We start from the raw sequence: 21,353 nt of genomic DNA, 5'->3' as shown, positions 1-21,353 counted from the left end.
AAAGTAGAAATGATTGAGAAATTTGTGGAAACTCACAGAACTGTAGGATCTCAGAATGGGAAGGGACCTGATATGTTTTTTTTTTCCTAATTGTTACTTGATGAATTAAGTTGCTAGTTAATTCATTCACTCCACAAATATCTATTGAGCACTTTTTATTTGTAAGCACTCTTCCAGAGATGGGGGACAAAACAAAGAACAAAACAGACTATGATTCCTGCCCTCATGAAGCTGATATTCTAGGGGGAAACATGTAACACTAAAAAGGCAAGTAAATAAAATATAGTCTATCAGATGATAAAGAGCTCACTAGAGGAAAATAAGGCAGGATGAGCGTAGTGAGTGCTGGAGGGTTGCAATTTTAACTAGATTAATCATCATAAATTATTTTTATGGTTGTCTCAAGGGAATGGCCTTCCCTCACTACATTTGTTTTCACACCTATGAGTTAATTTGGGCCTTATAAAAAGGTGAGAAGGGCAAATGTCACCATCATTGTCAGAACTAATTTATCAAAGATTTGTTTCTGGGCAGCCATGATACTGATTGGTTCACAAACACTGCCTCATTTTATTGTCACACTAATATGAATATAGTTACTATTAGTATCCTATTTTAAAGATTAAAGGAAAAAACCCACAGAAGTAAAAAGAAGAGACAAACAAAAAAACAAAAACAAACAAACCTTCTTCCCACAGTCCTGAGCTTGAAGTGCAATGCTGCCGTCTATATAATGGTAGGCTGGTTGCTTAACTTCCCCAAACCTCAGTTGCCTTATGTGTGAAATGGGAGTGACAAGATCCAGCTCACACAGTTGGTATAAGAATTAAAAGACATTCGCACATGACAAGGTAGGAGTCAAATCAGATACATCTGATTCCCAAGCACAAAAATTTAAGCACACATTATCCTGACTCACTTTTTGAGCTGAGGAAATTGCTAAGCAGTGGTGATTATAGTAATGGTAAAATTACAACACTGATATGATCATGTAAAATAACCATGACTCAGCAGTCCAGACTGCCAATTTAGAAAAGAACAATTACATTCTTCATAGTACTTAAACCTTGAATTTCTGCCAGTGTTAAAACCAAAAGGAAAGCGAGACTGTATTCTATGTAACATCAAATTTCCCCAGGTTTGCCATTCACTTCCCAGATTTGGTTTCTCCCAAACAGATACGTATGGATGCCAATACATGCATGCAGCCCTGGACAGGATAACAATCATCAACTCTCTTACACTGCCTGATGGTGGAGTGTAATCCAAGTCCTTTATACATAATAACTAACTTAATCTTCCCCAACAGTCTTAATGAGGTAGTCACTATTATCATTATACAGAAACTCAAGTCCAGAGAGATCAAGTAGGTTACCCATCACATGGTCACAGAGTGGTAAAACGCCATGTGATTCCAGGCATTTCAATGTCAGAGTCTATACTCTTGACCTTATGCTATGCTCCATCATTTGCATTACTCAAATCACCACTGGTCTGTCTTCACAAGTGTGATGCTTTCTGTCTGGAATGTCTCTTTCCTCTCTCACCTTTCTACATTCTCACCTGATTAGATCTAACTTTCCCCTCAAGACTCAGCTCAGCAACATCTCTGCTGAAAAGCCCTAACTAACCCCACCCACCTCCAATCTCAATGGGTATCCTTTCCTCCTCTCTGGGCTCATGCACCTTGTGCTTATCTCTATCATAACACTTCAAGAGATGCTCACAGTGTCCTGTATTTGTCCTTCCCACCTACTAGATGTGACTTTCTTTAAGCCTAAGACTGTTATCTGGTAGAATACATGGAGAACAGTAGATCCTCCATAAATATTTGTTCAGTATATGGGTTAAGTGTCGACTGTGATAGCTATATTGGTGGTTACAGTCCCAGCACATACTTTCCTGTGCTTTTTCTCACATACTTGAAAGTTCCAACCAGGGAATTTCAACCAAGGAAGTTCAGGTATGGTTTGGGATGGAGATAGGGACCTGACCAGCCTAAGGCAACTTCTCTCTGTGACTTGTTCAGGAGGGTACACATAATCCAGGCTTAAGGCATTTAGTGCAACCCACTACACTAGCCAGAATAATCCAGAGTGGGTAACTGACTTACAAAGGTACAATCAGAGGACGCTTGGAAGTTAGTTCAGAAGTTGAATGAATTGAAATGTTACTCTGCTCTCCAAGGGAGGCCGGAGGCATGTAGCCCATGCTGACATTGTCAGCTATTGGAGACCTCAAAGTGATGAAAGTGGCTCCATCAAAGATAGATCAAAGACACAGAGGGATGATGTCTTCATGATATTAATCAGTCACAGGTTCAAACCAATTTTGAGTTCTCCCATAACTGTGGACTTCTCAAATGCATAAATCCCAATTTTATTTAATTTATTAAACAAATGCATTTTAAATATTTTTCTGTCCACCTGGTTTCATTTGTTGGCAATAGAAGGAAGGGTACAGCATTAAGGAATGACATGGGCAATAGCAAAGGTGAGGAAGTACAAAACATCATGGGAGACGCTATTGAATTGTACCTGAACTTAACTGGGTGGTCGCTGGGCACTCTTTGGAAAGAACTACTTTCAGACCTATGTCTTAGAAATATAACTCTATCTCACTAGGTTTCTACTACTATTCTATACCTACATCTCTTTGTGTTTAGTTTTATAGCTTATTATTAATAAGGAAAAATAATAATATACCAAGATTTCCACTAATACATAAAAAATGCATCTCTGAAGTTAAGTGGAAATGATATTCTCAGGGAAGATTCTAGGGAAAATAATGTTTCTGAGAAACAGATGGTATCTCAGAGCCTCAAGTCTGTTGGCTTATAACACCAAGGCAACGAACTTTATGCCAACAATTAAACTAGTCTTCCCAGTAAAATGGCAAACCCCTCAATCACATGGCTCCTGATGATACTGCCAGTATAAAGTGTTTAGATTCCCTAGAGGAAAATAAGAAGAAAACTACAGCACCACTAACAAGAGAAGATTATAGGGTAAGGAGATAAGAGAAGACAAATAACATTTTCTCAACAGCTAGTCAGGGCCACGTAATATTCTAGGTGCCTGTCATTCATCAGCTTACTCTGTCCCTAAAGATCAGGGATGCAGGCTCCAGCTTGCATGACCTGAGAGTCCACTACATCATGTGTGATTTTAAAGTTTCAAAAACGAAATCATGAAAGTGCGAGGTAAATACTCCCACTCTCCACCACCCAGCTCAAATACCACATCTTTCATCCAGTTTCCATAACTCTACCCCTACTTTGGTTTGCTTCTTCTCTGGCGTCTGAAAGCACTGACAGCTTATCCTAGACAATTTAACATCCAGCCACCTAGGGACCTGAGGATTTCTTTTCCTATCATTTCTATTAAGACAGTTTGCTCATTTGCTTTTTTAAGAAAAAGGTAGATTGAGAAGAATACAGGGTGTGGTAGTTATCAGACTATCTTCAGAAATAGTCTGGGTAGCCCTTATTACCACATGGTAAAGTTGTATTTCTCCACTCCTTTAAAGGTGAGTGGGGTCATGTGACTTGTTTGGCCAATGAAATTGTGAGCGGAAGAAATCTGTATTACTTGCAAGAAGTTTTAGAGCCAGTGCACATTGGCCACATTTACTTCCCTGCGTGGAAACATGTACATTTACATGGAAACATGTCAAGATAAAGACTGTATCTGTGATTGATGATGGTAAGAAAGAGCTCCCCAATGAACATGTGGGTTAGCATACAGAATAAGCAAAACCCTTGTAGTATTAAAACAGTGAAACTTGGGGATGTTTGTTACTGCAGCATAAATCAGCTTATCCTGACTGTTTCAGATGGGTTGGTTACAAAGACACAGAAGTGTCCTCTGGATTCCAAGGTTAGAAATGCAGCTGGGATTCAAAAAGACACTAGAGCTGGGGCCTATAAAGCTTCCCAGCTGTGTCTCATTCTGTGTGTGCTTTCTCTTCCTCCCTCCATCTCTGACTGCCTCTCTCTGTCTCTTTGTGTTTCTCTTCCTGTTTCCCTAGTTCCTGGGTGGGAAGAAGGGGAAGATGTTTGTCCTAAACCTTTTGAGCATATTTGTCACAATTTCCTGTTTCTCCTGTCTCTCCCTTTCTCTCATTCTCTCTCTCATTCTCTCTCTCTCTCTCTCTCTCTCTCTCTCTCTCTCTCTCTCTCTCTTTATCACACACACACACACACACACACACACACACACGCATTCATCATTACTTGGTTGTATTTCCAAATTAACAGGGAAGGGACTCTGATCAGCTTCACTTAAGATCAGGGGCCCACCCCTAGTCCAGTCAAACATGGTCAGTGCTGACAGAAAGAAAAAAAAAGAGCTATCCATGGGGTAGGCATTTAAGGTGGCTTAGTATGAGTTTGGTATATAATAATAGTAGCTAATACTGAGACAAAGACTTCTTTGTGGGGGTGATGCTTCGAAGAGCTTCATGTCAATTAACACTCAGAAGCCTTAGAACAACTCTATGAGTTAGGTACTAATATGACAAGCCCTATTTTATAGACCAAAAAAAAAAAAAAAAAAAGGAAAATAGACACACAGAGGTAGGGTAATGTGCTCAAGGTCACAGCTGATAAGCAGATTGGATATGTGAGCCTAGGCAGTCTCACATAGGAATCCTTGCACTTGACCTCAAAGCCATGTTGCCTTTTATAATGTAATTCGCATCTGCTGTAAACACTTTGTCTCTCCAAGCAGAGCAGAAATCCATGATAAAAATTCTCCACACCTATAAAAGTGCTTTAATAAAGGAAGGGACCAGCAGTATTAAGCACTGTGGTAGATGCATCCACATTAAAGGACTACTGTCATTGAATGGTAGGGGATGTCCCTCGAGAAGTTAAATTACTTGCCCAAGATTTTATAATTAGTAAATGACAGCCATGACTCAGACCCAAGTCTTCTGATTCCAAATCTAGTACTCTTTCGGAAATACCAGTGTATTTCTCCCAGTGTCAAGAATCATGAATAAATCCTATTCCCCTCCTACTCAGTGCCTTCAAATGACAGCATTGCTGCTGGCTCTGAAGGCAGTGACAGAAGTCCTTTTCTCACAGTGGCACTAGGGAAGCTCAGAGGCCAAATTCCAGACCTTTCCTAGCTACACTATCCTAGCACCAGGCTTTTGTAGAACCATCTGTATTCCATGCCAAAGAAGAAGAATCCCTGAGCCCTGGAATTCAGAGCTGGCAGAGACCTGAGATCTCGCCACACTAGGGGTTCCAGGCTAGGCTCCCATCCCAGCAGGAAACTGGAACTGGAACCAGGAACTTGGCAGCAGCTCAGGTGGTCAGAATGAACACATATGGAAAAGTCAGATGGGGAAGATGCAACCCGAGGCTGTTTGTGGTCGGGTGAGCCATGAGATTTCTTCCTGGGCTACCTTTTCTCTGGGTGACTGCATATCTGACTTTTCCAGACCCTTTTTCTGAGGACAGAGCTCTTAATACTCCATCAGACTCTGCTGTTATTGGCTCAGGTTCTGAGAAGACAGAGTCTCGAGGAGCAATGATTGTTGCTGAAATCTGGTAGGGCTGGGGACCAACCTTACACACCTTACACACACCCTTTCTCTACAGGAAATAATAGTACTGATAACAATAGCAACAATGATGATTATTACCATCTGTGAATCAGTTACCATGGGCTAATCAGGAGCACACTCATTTGTCGATCCAAAACGTATTTAGAGAGAAGACTAAGGCTGAATGATTTGTCCGAGATCACACAGCAAGTAAGCCAAAAACCAGGATTTGAATTCACATTTGTCTGATTCCCCCAAGATTTTCTCTGCACAGTGCCGTCATCCTGGTGGACAGGTGATCCTCAGCAACCCAGGGAATGGCCCTGAAATTGACCAAATGGGCTCATTACTCCCTAGATGAGGAGGAAAAAGAAGGAAAAGGGGAAGTCGGGAAAATAGCGAGAATGAAGAAGCTATAGACAGCAATGGATAGGAGGAGAGAAATAGCAGAAGGGGGAGGAAGGCCAAGAGAACACAGCTGCATTGACAATCTTATGTAATTCTAGAGGAGAGAAAGGTGCAGAAGGATTATAGTCTGGGTAATTGCTCTTCTGACCTTAGCTCCCCAAAGATCAATGGGAGTGCCAGCAATCTAAATGACTAAGTACTTCTGCTATTCCTCAAAGCCAGATTCTTTTCCAGAAGAAAAAGGGGAAGGAAAGATCAGCAGATTCCAAAGGCTGGGGACCAAATCCCCCTCCTGCTGCTTCTGTGCCTGGGAATCCACATTCTGCCTCTTGGTGTTGAGGGAGTGCCTCCATTCTCAGAGGGCCAGGTGTAGGGAGTTGGCAATTTTATTGTTCCTGGAGTTCAGAAGCAAGCAGCACTGGGCTCCAAGCACCGCTATGCTCCAGGGTCTGAGAGTTCAAACACAGAAGACTCCATTTTTTTTTCTTTGATTCACTTTGTCTTTCTGTGGCACCTTTCTTGGAGATCAGCAATTTACAACTATCTGTGACATACATGCCATCCTCAGGGAAGGAGAGAAGAGGGCCAGGAAAGGTAAGCAGAGCCCAAGTGACAGGGATACCCCTTCTGCCACATGCCTTCCAGCATGGGGTGCTCCTCATATCAGGGTTCAGGCTCCCACCACACCTCATCTGCCACATTCAGGCTTTGGAGAGATACAACACGCAGAAGGCTTCTACTGCTTTTCTATCTTAAGTGCCTTAGAAAACTACTGGCCTGAGTGTTTAAATCTTTCTCTGTTCTGGGGTCTGGGGCTGAAGAGCTCCTTGACTAATTAGCTCACTGACCTTGGAGAAGTTACTTAGCATCACTATACCTCAGTTTTCATTAACTATAAAAGTGAAGATAATCAACATATATACCTTATAGTGTCCATGGGAGGATCAAATAGGTTAATATACACGTAAAGTGATTAGAGCAGAGCCTGGCAATCTGTAGATATGCAGTGCAAATTCCCAAGAAGAGGTTAAAGGGTTCTCTTACCTTGTTCTTTCCCTTGAGCCTAACCTAAGATGCCAGCTCTCTGCAACAGTGGCTCTGGATGAAACAGAACAGAGGGGAAGAGGGAAGCATCACCGGAAATAGAATGGGAAAGAAGAAAAGAAAGGAAGGAACAATACTCGTCAGTATCAACGACAAGCCAGACATATGCTTGAGGCTTCCGCATGTGGTGCTGTTATTTTTAATATTAATAAATATAATGATGGTAACATTGTTGTAGTGAACACAGTGCTGGCATGCTTTGTGCAGGGCAAATCCTGTTGGTATAAAATGCACAAGGTCACTTAGTCCCGACAATAATAAGAAAACATAGGTTTCTATTCATTATCCCCATTGTACAGATGAGGGAATCAGGTTCAGGGAAGTGAGGAGACCTGCTTTTTGGAAGTGGAATTCAAAGCCAATGCTGTGACCTCATCTATGCACCACTAAGCTGTGAGGGAGTTAGGAGTCTAGGCCTTCTGGGGAAGAGGCTGATGAGAATAAGTCCCAGGTCCCAGGAGGGAGAACAAGATAGCTTGTTCAGGAACAGACGCTCCTTTCATTGCCACCATCAGAAGAGGTGACCAGGCAGGGTATTAAACCTCGTCAAGGTCTCCAGAAAGAGACAAAATTCAGAGAAGTCAATGGCTTGACCAAAGTCACAAGCCGACATAGGTAGGACGCCCTCTGAGCTGCCCTGATAGGACACTGCACTTCTGGTCTCATGGCCCTACTATCAATGCAGGCTTACCCTTAACATCACCTCCTCATAGAGCCCGAGGCAGCCTGCCCAAGCTGAAACACACTCTCCATCACACTCTTGCCACCTACTGCACCATATTTTTCTTCATGATGTTCATCGTTACCACTTAATGCTACATCACATCCTTACCTATTGTATTATCTGCCCTGCCTACATCATATAAAGGTAAACTTCATGAGGCCAGGGATGTTTGTCTCTTTTGCTCGCTGCTATATTCACAGGAAATTAAAGTAGTGCTTGGCTTGTGATCAGCACTCAATATTGTTGGATGAATGACGAGCTAATTATTAATTAATTAATCACACCATGTTATAATTGTCTTGGCACTCTTCAAATCTCCACTATTTATAATCTCAGTGAGATAAGGGATTGGATTACTAGTGTTTCCTCAGTGTTTAGTACTATGCCTGATATATAGTAGGTGCTCAATAATTGTTCTAAAATGAATGAATGAATAAATCGATGGGGCAGAACTGAATCGTTAGCTCTTACCCTAGTCTTTGTTTCTCCTCCCTGGGTACTGGGAAGTTCACTGGAGAGGATAAAGTTGGAGGCAGCCATGTATAAATGTGGCTTAGCCAATGGAAAGGGGAGGGAGATGTGTCCAAGGGCAGGCATCTGAGAAATATAGCCTGTTAAGGTGCACCTAAACCCCAACCACTGCCCACACTTCCATGACTTAGTCAGAAAAGACCCTGAAAGCATCTCCAGTGACTTTGACATCCTGGAACTGAAGGACTCTAGGACACAGGTGGTGCTCTCATCTTTTTAATAAAACTTTACGACTCAATCAAGATTCTGAGTTATTATTTCTTTTAAATACACAAAGGGTCTGTGGCTTCAGAGGGTGTGAAAACTCTTCGTCATATCTTGACAGAATATTTCTCCATCCAAGGGAGGAAAAACAAGCCCAGCAAGGTAAGCACCCGGAATAACAGATGTGTTTTTCCAAGATTATGCCCAAGGGAGAGAAAATAAAGGCTTGCTGGATGCAGATGTCCCAAAAGCAGCAAGTTTATCCTGTAACCTTGCCAAGGCAATTCCTGCTGTTCTCAATGTTAATGCCAGAGTAACAGAAAGAAGAAGAATATTCAAAGAGTAAATCAACTTGAAGCTCCAAGGCAAACAAGAACAGAAATGGGAGGGCCTTCCAGGTTTAAGTCAATCATGAAAATCGGGCTGTGCCTCTCCTTCCTTACTGATGCAGGGTTTTAGCAGAGCCAGTTTCATCTTGGAGGCAGGGAGGCATCCTGGGAGGGATCAGAGCAGTCTGGGTTGGGACTGAGACTCTTCTGCTTCCTGTATGACCTCAGGCAAGTTACTGAGCCTCTCTGATTTGAGGATACCGGGAAGGCAGACCCCACCCTAAAACATCTACCTACATTGCCAGTGATGCTTGATAATATACTATTAGCAGTAAGTATTCCCTACTATGAAGAATTCCTCCTCCTTGCAATCCTGGTTGAGTCAGTAGACATAGGAGACCACATTCTAGCAACGAGCCAAGAACACGAAGCTGAAGTCCTAGAGCTAGGATTCAAGTTCGTATCTACTTACCTCCAAAGCCTGTGGTCTTGTCACTGTCCCTCTTAACCTTCCAAAGTTGAGTCATGAAAATTGGGACCCACAGAGCTGGTTCAAATGAAATCAAGCTTAATACCTAACACTAACTCACACGGCAGAACGGTACAAGGGAAAAAGCACTACTGTGGAGTATGAAGACCCAAGTTTAAATCCCAGGCTTGAGCATGTATGATGTTCTTATGACCCTGAGAAGGTCTATTTTTTCTACTTGACTGAGTTTCAGTTTCTTTATGGAAAAAAATGGGCAAATGCCTGTGTCAGTCAAGATACACTAAGTTGTGTTGCAGTAACAAATAGCACCAAAATGTAAATGGCTGAAACCACTGGAGATTTTTTTGCTCATGCTATACTTCTCTTTCCATTCATTTGGGGTCTCTTCTCTACATCTGCCTCACCCCAGGATCTAAGCTAATGAAATATCTACTGATTGGAACACTCCTGGCAACCCTGGCAGAGGGAAGAAAAAACCCAAGACAGTCTTCTATCTGCACTTAGATGCCCAGCCGGAAATTAACAAACTTGACTTCTGGAAGCTCACAATTCCTTAGATAGAACTGGTTGTATAGTACTTCCAACCAGTGCAGGCCAGGAATCATGCTCCTGCTATGCTCTGAGAAGACTAGAGAAAGAAACCTTTTTCTGAATGGCATCAGCGGCTACTTAGTTATTCATCCTGATACCTTCATAGGGGCGCCAATAAGATGAAATGAGAAAATATGTAGACAAATGCAATAAAGAATAAATATATTCTGAGTTTTTGAGCCTTAGAAGCAATGAATGAACAACTCTCCATCACTTTTTTCTCCCCCCATTTGAATGCAATATCTTTTGAGAAATATAACTGGTGGGGACTTCAAAGTTCATCTGCTGAGGTCAGAGGTTTGTATATCCTAGCCCAATAGTTTGGGATGCAGTAAAGGAGTGTACCTTTCTCTACAAGACACTGAAATGGTAATGCAAACTTTAAGCCCATGCAAAAGTGTGTAATCCATGATAAGGATCATAGAATTTTAGGATTTTAGATCTGCAAAGGATCCTGGCTATCCTCAGTCCATGTGCTCATTTTTTCAGAGGAGGAAAGAGAAGTCCAAAGAAGGGCCATGACTTACCCACAGTCACACAGAAATAGAGTGGCAGAGCCAAGACCAAAGTCCAGGTCTCCCCTTCTCCAGGCCACATGGTGCCATGGGTCCCTTTCCCCTGGTTTTTCATTCCGATATGGGATGTTGATATCAAATCCAGACGGCTTGTGGGGGATGTTTTCCTTTAAACCTTGTGAGTCATTGATCTAGCTATACCCCCAAACCATTACTTAATAATAAGTATGAAAAAATAAAGGGCTGTCTATAGGATTTTAGCCAGTCTGCAAAGGCCTAATTTAATAAGCATTAAATACCTGGTCCTTGGGAAAGATTATAGGAAAACAGATTTTAAAACAACAACAAAAAAAAATTAAAAAAACAAAACAGGGGAGCCCGGGCAGCTCAGTCGGTTGGGTGTCCAACTCTTGATCTCAGCCCGGGTCTTGATCCCAGGGCCGTGAGTTCAAGCCTGACATTAGTCTCCATGTTGTGTGTGGAGCCTACTTAACAAAAAAAAAAAAAAAAAAAGAAAAAAAAGAAAAAAATAAACAAAATCCCTGTCCTCAAAGAGCTTTCTGTCTAGTGAGGGAGGAGACGTGAGTACAGAGACAAATTATAGCATCAACATGGCTAAGTCAACGGTATTCTGAGGGTGCTGTGGGAACCCAGAGTGGGGATGGGGGTGGGAAAAGGGGGGTGAGGGGAACAGTCAGGGAAAGCTTACCAGAGGAGGTTTCACCTGAGCTGAACCCTTCAAGGATGATGAGGATGGAGTTGGGGAGACAGTCAAAGGAAGAAGAGAGGAAGGGCATTCCAGGCAGAGGCAGGGGCCCAGGCCGATAAGTGGAGAGGGAAAACAGCACAGCTCAGTGAGGGCACTGCTGGGCCCAGGCATCTGTATAGAACAGGCAGGACATAATGGTGAGCTGAGCAGGGGCCAAATCTCCAGGCCTTATGAACTAAAGCAGAAGCGTCTGGACATCCATCATCTGAAAGCTCCAAGGAGTGGCGATCACTGTTACTGCTCTGGCTAGTCTACAGACTGGGAAGACTGGCTTTGAAGGGGTTGGAAATTTGCTCTTCTCCGGCAAAAACCAGTCAAGTGGTTTAGAGGAGAAAATGAACCCACTTCAAGAAAGCTCTAAGTTGTGATTTCTGATAAGTGGTGTTCTTGGGTGTCAATAAAACAGCTCAAGACCCTGCTTCCTTCTCCTGGGCTCTCAGAGTGGAGGTACACTCATTTCCTCACAGGTCTTTCCCTACCTGCCCCTGCGTGTGGGAAATTTCCGGTGAAAAACAAGCCACATCAGCTGATCATTTCTTTCTTTCTTTTTCTTTTTGCTAATCATGGAATAAGCAAGCTCACCCTAAAGGACACACAATAGATGTCACTGATTCAACAGGAGGCCTTGGAGGTGTAGGGTAGCTTTTCCTCCTCAGGGGCACCCAGACACCCTGTGCTCCTCCAGGCCCCAGCACTTTGTACTGGCATCTCTCCTCCATGGCGCCCTGGCACAAGAAAGGCCAGGAGCTGCCTCTCATGGCCAATGCCTAACGAAGCTCGGGATGGTGGTGGGGTGAGGGGGAGACTCATTAAGTGCTGACCAATGGAAAGGATAGATGAATCCATGTTGCAAACTTGAGTCTGTATTTTGTGAATTTAGTTATGTGAAAGTTCTTACAATGGAATCAACCTATGATAACATTTAGTTGTGCACTTAAAACCATTCATTCAACAAATATGTGAATGCTCCTTTATATGCCAGGCACTGTTCTAGGCTTTTGGGGGTGCATCAGTAAATAAAATAGGCAAAATCCTCACTTACGGTGTTTATGCTCTAGACAGTGAGCCAAGCAACGAACAAATAGACAAAGAGAGAATCCAATCACAGATGGGGATAATTTCTCTGAAGAAAAAAAATTAAACAATATGAAAGGAATAGGGAGTAACCAGAAGTGGTTCAGGGAAGGTCTCCTGAGGAGGAGACCTTTGAGGGGAGACCAGCATGGGGTGAGGGAGTAAGTGAACGTATGTTCATGCAGAACATTCCAGGGAGGGAGAAGAGGAAATGCAGGCCCTAGAGAAGGCTACCTGCTCTCTGTGTTGCTGGAACAGCAAACAGTTTGCTTTGGCCAGACGAAGAGAAGCAGGGAAGAAAATGAGGTCAGAGATATCCAGGGGCGATAGGCAGGGCCTCCAAATCACCTGTTTAAAAACTACATATTTAAAGCCTTTAAATAGCTTTTTAAAAAAAAAAAAAAGTGTTGAGTTTTTCAGCCTCGATGTCCCCATCCATAAAATGGGAATAACTGTTTGTACCTCATAGGATTGTTGAAAAGATTATAGGAGATGCTCCTGGCACAAGACAAACTTCAGTATATGTTGTGGTGAAGGTTAGCTAGTGTCATTGCTGTCCTTGTTAGTGTCTCTGCTTTATAATCAGGGTGGAGAAGTTTAGGGCTGACTTCCTTTGACTTTCTCTGACTTTGTCTCGTTTCTGTGGCTCTGTCTTCCTTTTTGCAACAAGAAGGGAAGGAGATCACCCTGGGGTTGTTCATAAACAATCCTGTTTGAAAAGGTGAATCACTGATGAAACATGTCCAGGTATAAAGAAACGTTGCACATCCAGCTACAACAAGAGCTATGTAACTCTAATCTTTAAACAAACTGAGAACTGGAACCACACCCCATCTGAGCACCTGTGGGTAGTATGTTACAGTGGGAAAGCCTACGCTTCATCAGAGACCTGGGTTCAAGCCCGAGGCTCACCAGTTACTAAAGAGTCATCAGGTCCCTGGACAAGACTAATCAGCCTCTCTGAGCCTCAGTTATTTTCTCTATAAAATGGAGAAATAAATACTTGTGTCAGAGAGAGAGAGAGAATAAATAAATACCTATATTTAAGTTGCATAGACATGGGATTACCACTGGCAATGTTGAATAAATGATAGTGATTATGCTGGGGAAAACATGTTTGAAAAATCACGTACATATAAAGGCCAGCATCACACCAGTGGGGTTAACAGCATAGGTGCATTTTGTTACAGGACTGAGATTGCCTTTGAAAGCAGATGGGTCGAATACACTTGGGATTTTATATTAGGCATTTAACGAGGGCCAGCGAAATAAAAGAATGGTATTTGATCAGGAGGAAAAAAAAAGCCTTTTTTATAGAGGATGTTAGCCTACAGAATTGCCTCTTATTCAGGAGCAGCATGCTCCAATACAGAAAAGAAAGACGGAGGAATGGGCTTTATATCCAGCTCCCTTGTGTGATCTCTTCTAGAATCTCTGAGTTAGAGGTTCCTTCTCAAAAAAATAAGGCAAATACCACGAAGCTACTGCCCTCTGTGTAAACACAAGATCCAATGGTAGTCTTGATATTTTTATTTCTCTTGATTTGAAACACTGTGTAAAACTTCATATTTTAAATACAATCAATCTCCTTTAAAAGTGCTAAAATCTCCCGGCAAAATGAAATGATTTTCTCCTAAAGGCTCAAACCCTCTTGCACTTTTCCTATTGGGGTGCTGTTACATATTCCCACTGAAGTATTTAAATGTTTAATGTTAATTAGATGATGATGAGGCATTATTTTCCAAGACCGCCCTGCATGGGGCAGAATCATCACTCTCATTATATTCCATTTCAAACAGGGGGTCTGGAAAACAAAATCATTAGCAGAGTGCCTGAATGCTGTGGGCCGGCCTCCCTGGATAATGCCCTTGCCCAGAATCAAAGCTCCAGCTCAACACCTTTAAAAGGAAGTTTCTCATGACATATATACGTGTGTGTGTGTGTGTGTGTGTGTGTGTGTGTGCATATATGTATATGTATATGTATATGTATATGTATATGTATATGTATAGAGAGAGACAGAGAGACAGAGACAGAGAGAGACAGAGTTGTTTAAAGGCCATTTCTTGGTTTGAAATCTCCTACCTAGAGAGGTGGCTGGGTGATTTAAAGCACACTGCTGAGAAATTTCCCCAGCTCCTTCCCTTGCTCGTGTCCATCTGTCACTATGTGTGTAGTTCCACTATTAGTATCAGACCCTGAGGAGAAGGACATTTTCTAGCCACTGGATTTGACGTTTGGAAGTCTTTCATGGCATCTCATTAACCATAGATTAAAGGTGTTAGCTTTTAAGGCTCTAATCTATCTCTCTGGTTCTCCCTCTGGCCACTGTCCCCCACGTCTACCTTGGTGGTCTCAGCCATCCGACATCATACTCCCTTGCCACATGCAACTCCTCACTGCTTCTGAATATGGCATGTATTCCCAAGCCTCTGTGCTTTTGCCCCTGCTGTTCCTTCTGTTGGGAACTCTCTCCCCTTTGTTCTCTGGCCAGCAAATCCCTATTTATTCTTTTCAAAGCTTGGTAAAATGTCTTCTCCTTTAGAAACGACGTGCTCTTCTGCTCCTTCGTACTTGGTGCTTCAACAGCACTTGGCTCCTAGCTCTCCCATAGTGCCTCCCAACAGATACCACCAGGAAACACTGTGAGGTCCTTGTGGAGTGGCTGTTAGCTAGGGTGCAAAGAGCATGAGCTTTGGAATCAGACAATCACCGATTCAAATTCTAGCTCAGTCACCTTCTGGCCAAGTGGCCTTGGGCAAAATGTGTAACTTTTCCAACTCCCCTGTTCCTCAAACATACAATGGAAGCAGCCATACATAATACACGTATGGCACATCTGAGATGAGAATTAACTATCGTGGTGTATGTAAGGTGCTTATTAGGTAGAAGGTATCAGTATGTAGTTGCTATTATTGTTTTCCCAGCTCTGTAATGGGAACTCAGTAGCTATGTTCTGAGCCTTATTATTCTCTAGGTATACATTTGTAAAGACAACCAACACTTAAAGGAGTAACATTTCAAGAGGGAAAACTTACCATGAATCAATTAATCAGAAACTAGAAGTAAAAGATTGTTGTTCTATTTTTGCCTGCATATCAGTTCTCATTATATGCCAGTTAGGTCACTCTGACATAAGCCTTTTAAAGGAAGTTCCAAAGATGGGAAGAACTTACGACTAGGAGGAGCTTGATCTGATGTTGGGGCTCAATGAATGCCAATCACATCTGCCAGATGAATCAGCGGTGAAGTAATCATGCTCCCCAGACAGGGAACTCAGTGTGAGGGGCGTCAGGGTCAGTGGACCTGACAGTAGGATTTCAACCCATGGCAGGACAGCAAGTTTGCACTGGCAGGAAGTAGAATGGCATTCGCCCCTTAGAAACAAGAGGCTGAGATGGAAAAAGGGAGAGATTATGGGAGGAGGGAAGAAAAAGAAATTAGCACAATGTGTCAAGGCCCAAGTAACCACATCCGTGAATATGAAGGTCCGGTCCAGCTCTTCAATGTTTGGCTTATTCATTCCTTTCTACATTCATCTATTCATTCATTCAAATATTTATTGAACACCCACTGTGTTCCAGGTGAGGAGCTAGAAAATAAAAATGAATTAAGTATTGTTCCTGCCTTCTTGGAACTCACGTTCTACTGGGAAAGGCAAACATGTGACTATTTTACTCTGTTTCTATCAACCGTTTCCCCCATTGTTCTCCCACCATGAGTAGTAAAGTTCTTTTTGTAAATGTCAGCCTGGCATTACTATGCAAAGGAGATCAAGAGAAAAGGCAGGGTTCTTCCCACACTTAAGCCAGAGTTTAAAATAGAAAACACATGGCTCAGGAGTCAAAATTGAAGATTCCAATCTCTCCCCAAGTCGAGGTTCTTATTTTAGAGCTCTTTTCTCTAACCTTAGAAGATTAAGGTATTGTTTGAACAAGAGCTTTGCCTTAATAATTTTATGGAGAATATTTTGAAAGATATTGAAAAAATGAGACACAGGAGTGGGGCATTTTGCTGAGAGAAATCCAAGTGGCAAAGAAGGATCTGCATTTACTCAGCATCTGCCATGTGCTAGATGTCACGAGCATTCACCCACCTATAAAAACTCATCTTCAAATGAACTTGAATGAACGAAGTCCTTTGGAGGCACTATTCATAGCTTCTTTAACAGAACCCTTTGGAAATAGCCATCAGGGAAGAATGTGGAGCACCCTCTTGACCCTATCCTAGGGGACAATAAGAAAGCCAGAGACTCCCATTCTAAGAAATAAGTGTGATTCTATAGTTATATTCTTACTAGATGTGATGGGAAATGATACTAACTATCTTAGTGGTGAGAAAGTAGGTTGTTCAGCTATTTGTGTATTTAGTCACTCCAAGCACCCATCCATCCATCCAATAAATGTTTCTTGAACACCATTCATTCAGCAAGAATGGTGCCAGGCACTGGGATATGATATCAGATAAGACACTATCTCCACCCTCAAGGACCTTACCACCTGGTGGGGGTGACAGTGTGATAGGGCCACGACAGAAGTCAGCAAAAGTAGCTACAACAGTGCACAGGAATAGCTGTTTATACGGTTAGGAAATGCTCCCCGAGAAGGAACCCGGGGCAGGACAGAAAGGGCGGCAGAGTGGAGAGGACACTCTAGGCAGAGGAAAGAGGCACAGGATAACCTGGCATTCAAGTACTTCGTAAACTACAATTCAACATACTAGGGCATGGGCCCCCTGCTCCACTACCTATCACATATGTCATTGCTTTTGACCTGATTGTAATGTATGGACTTGTGAAAATTCATACCACATCCTAGGAAAAACACAGTCCTGAAGCATAGCAGAGACATGATGTCTCCAATCCCAGCTTTGCCTCACCCTTGCTGTGCAATTTTAGGGAGGAGGCATTTAATATCTGAGTCTTAGCATCCTCTTTTGCAAAAGAGAGCTAAAGTAGCTGCCTGGCAGAGTCACTGCAAAAGGGTTAACAGAATATGGTAGGTGCAGTGCAGCGCCCAGGACTGTGCATATTACATGTTTATGAGAACATGGCATTTTTCTGCCCTTATTATTACCTCTACCGCAACTATTATCTTGAACCAAGATTAAGGTTTTAATGTCTTTGACTGCAACTGTTTCTGGAAGAAGAGATACATTAGGAGAAGGACCGCCCCTCAATAAAAAGGTTTTCAATGTTCTCTATTAGGAATCATGAGCAATCTGACCTTGTAAAAAAATAAAATGGTCTGAATCCTTTACATCCTGGCTTGGTTCCTAAAGGCAGCCAAAGTGATATTAGAGACAAAGAGAAACATTGCAGGGAAGGCAATGGCCTTAATTTCCGAGGTGAATGAGATGGAAAGCCCCAGTGCCCAGCGGTAAACCTCTTAGTATTTATGAAACTGAAATTACACTATTCCCATAAAAGACAAAGTTAAAGAAGGGTGCACTCTACATAATGGCCTCTTGTTAGGCCTTCCTGATCACCTGGCTTCTGTTTTTCTGAAAACCACCAGCACCCCTGTGTTTCAGGGCCACCGTCCACTGGGGGCAGACAGGAACTGTTTATTTAGCCAAATGAAAATTTCCGCTTAAATAAAAAATACTAGTGGCGTTTGGGTTGGAAAAACAATTACCTAGATTCCGCATCGCAGCTGCAAATTACATCGGCAGTAAAAGCAAGTCGGGGGCACAGATCTCAGTGCCTCTGCCTGACATCAAAGGCAGCCAGCCTTGTTTCTTCATCTGTGGTCGGAACAATGTTTCTCTTTGATCTTGGACACCAAGAACCAGCGTGGGGGAGGCACAGGAGGCAAGGAGGTGCCTGTGCTGATGTGTAACAACATGCAGCCTACTGATGCTGCGTGGTGGAAATGCCAAGCGGGGTCAGAAGAACACCATTTAAACAAGCAGCTGAAATCTAGAAAGAGAATCAAGATGAAATGGTTTCCTTCAATCACGTAATCAACAAGTCTTTTTGGAGAGGGAGGTGCGTGCCCATTCTGGAGGGCCGTTGGAGAGAGGGGGATGGGAGGGGGATGGGAGGGGGATGGGAGGGGGATGGGAGGGAGATGGGAGGGGGCGGGAGGGGTCACATGCTGCAGAGTCAGAGACCTGGCTTGGGGTCCACTGTTGCCACTACTGACCAGGGGATGTGGGACACATGACATAACAGCTTGCATCTTATTTCTCTCTTCTAGTCCTATCAAGGCCTGTTCTTTTTTGCTCACCATTAGGCTCCTGAACCTTGAGGTTTAAATTCGGTCTTCAGGAGTTGGGTTCAAATCCACACCATCTCTACTTCGCCTGCCCTTAACCCAAACTACAACTTTCTTAGGGTGGGCAACCAGTCCTACCTTCTGCCCTTAGGCACCAGTTCCTTCCTCCGAACCCTGAGACTGGCACCTCAATCAGTGTTCCCAGTACTCATTTAGAGGGGCAATTCAGACAAGTGCAAAGTACTCAGCTGGTCACTAGGCGACTGAGCCCAGCTCAGAGTCAGGAGGGCAGACAGGCTAGCAAGAAGGCCATTTCTCTGGAGAGGGGGAATAGAGAAAGGACAATTGGAGGCTAGTCAAGGAAGTCTTCCTGAAGGAGGCAAGACTGAACTATATTCTGAAGGATGAGTAGGAGTTCTCTAGGGAAGATACGTGAATAGCTTAGTCGAACAAGTTGGTTTAGTGTTACATTTATACTTCTGCTCCCTTCGTGGTGCTCCTCCTGAGTATCTCACACTCTGTTACACCTTTTCCACATCCACTGTCTCCAGTGCTTCCTGTCTGTATTAGCAACTTTCAATCTGCTTCCCATAGAGATCTACAGATTCCTTGGGACCCCCCTTTGGAGTTACTCATGTAAAAGTGGAAGGGGAGATTGTACATTGCATTTCATTCTTACGATGATTACCCTATGAGGTAGGCAGTATTCATTCTATTTTAGTGATTAAGAAACTGAAGCTCAGAAAAGCTAAGCAATACATTCAATGTCACAGAGATGGTAAATAACAAACCCAAGATCCATCCATGTGGCATCACTAAAGGACATAACATATGACCACAGTGATCCCTTCCAGCCCCAGCTCATCATAATCCCCTTACATATCCTGTACACCACTCAAACTTTCATTTTTTTCAAAACATGCGTATTCTTATTCCCACCATTCTGCTAAAACCAACTCCTAGGGTTTTCATCTTGGTAACGAGTACCATTTTCTACCTAATGACCCAAGCTCAAAACTAATGACTCATCTTACATTTCTCTCCCGACCACCCACAACCAATCAAGCCACCAAGTCCTATGACCTCCTATTTTTTTTCCATATCTATTAAGACACTTTATGGCCTAGAGTTATTTTTTTTTTAATGTGACTAAAAGTAGCTTAAACTTTAAGTGGTTTATTGTTTCATAGCACAGATTTCCAGATGTAAGACAGTTCCAGAGTTGGGTAATTAAGAGATTCAGTGGTACTTCCAAGGCAACCGGTTTCCATCCCCAGAGGGTTGGTTTGTCTCCTTCTACTGACCCCTCACAGATCCAAGAGAGCTGCCACACCTGTTTCCTTCCCTCAGTCACAATCAGAAGCAAAAAGATGAATTTCTCCTCGCCCATCTCTTTTTAAGAGTAAGAAATCTCTTCCTTGAACCACGCTTTGCCCTCAGCCTCCCGCAGACACGCAGTGCCTTTTATCAGCCAGCATTGCATCACATGTCCCCAAATCAAAACACAGGTAAAAGAAAGACAGTGGCCACGACCGAATTTATCAAGAGTCACTCCCTGATCTGGGGAGGGTCCTATACTAGAGTAATGACTACATGAAGAGTAAGCACCTGAGCAACAACAGGCCTCTGTCGGCAAGAGAGAGGGGAGAAGGATAGATTTGAAAGTCTCTCAAATCCCTGCCTTCCTCTTCCACTCAGACATTCCACAGATCAACCAACCGTTATCCCTCACCTAGATTCCTGCAACAGGTTTCTAACCAGACTCTATACTCCCAGTTTGATTTCTTTGAAAGCAACAACCAGAGTAAAGTTTACGTAATACAAATACAATTGTATCTAATCTTATTTAAATATTTCAACGGCTCCCTCCCAGAACAAAGTCCAAATACTACAAGGTGGCATATAAACTCACCCCTAGGTCTTGAGATTTATCTGCCTCCCATTTTATGCCATCCTACCTCACTAGGAATGCCAGATCACCCTTTTCTGTCTGAGGAGCTCTCCCCGTCATCACTTAGGATCCCATCCAAGAGTTTCTGTTCAAGCTCCTGGACAACTCAGGCCCAAAGTACTGAATCTAATTGTGGGCATGGCGGGGTGGGGGTGGGGGGCAGTTATGATGAACTGACCCAAAGGCAGCTGAGTATGTAACTAGGAAAGCTGAGAAACCAGAGCTAGGGGATTTGGGAATATGACAGTTTAAATAAAGGGTGCATCCAAGGGGTTAAAATTAAAAGAAAAGACAAAGTAGACACGAAGCACAAGAACACCAATCTAAGGACAGAAATACGGGGCATGAAAAGAGATACAACCCGAAACTCTGGAGAAGGGACCTTATGATAGTGCCTGGGGCCTTTTCCTGGGGCAAGGGGAGGAAATTACAGGGTATCAGCAGGTCCCTGCTGGCCCTTTTGCTCTTAGGTCCGTTGCTTGCCCTTTACCTGCTCTGCTCTCTACTGCAGAATCTTGATCCCTGCAGGCCACATCTTCTGGGCTCCTACATCAGCCGGCTTCTTGCTGAAGGAGAAACAGAGGGTGGGAGGGAGAAGAGGGAGAAGCACACTACTCCCCTCTGGCTCTGCCTTAAGCAGCATTACCAGCAGCTCCATCCTCCTGTGGCTGGAGCTCCAGCTGGAGAGGCCCACTGGGGCTCGGCCTCTCCCTGGTGACTCTGGCTGCTGGGCTCCAGGGACATCACCCCTTCACCGTGTCTCTCCAGCCTGAGAGTGGTGGCAACTTCCTACTGTTACTAGAGGCAGAATGCCTTTCCATCTCCTGATGGCTTTCCAGCTCCTCCATCACTGTGTAACCAATACCCTGAATTAAATTTCCTCTGTTTT

The 21,353-nt window shown here is 43.2% G+C and overlaps 1 protein-coding gene across 17 annotated transcripts in view; it reads right to left on the bottom strand.

Annotated features, from left to right (window-relative positions):
• Nucleotides 1-21,353, bottom strand: part of DAB1 (DAB adaptor protein 1) — a 1,141,854-nt gene that overhangs the window by 993,909 nt on the left and 126,592 nt on the right. Inside the window, exon 1 of one of the 17 annotated variants that reach the window (XM_058717248.1) lies at nt 5,674-5,765. The exons of the other annotated variants lie outside the window; for them this stretch is intronic. The gene's annotated coding sequence lies outside the window, so the exon portion shown is untranslated. Of the gene's footprint in view, nt 1-5,673; nt 5,766-21,353 lie in introns of those variants that run through there. 17 annotated transcript variants of the gene reach the window in all.

The sequence above is a fragment of the Neofelis nebulosa genome, chromosome 2 (assembly GCF_028018385.1).
Source record: "Neofelis nebulosa isolate mNeoNeb1 chromosome 2, mNeoNeb1.pri, whole genome shotgun sequence".
NCBI lineage: Eukaryota > Metazoa > Chordata > Mammalia > Carnivora > Felidae > Neofelis > Neofelis nebulosa.
This window is presented reverse-complemented; position numbering and strand designations above follow the sequence as displayed.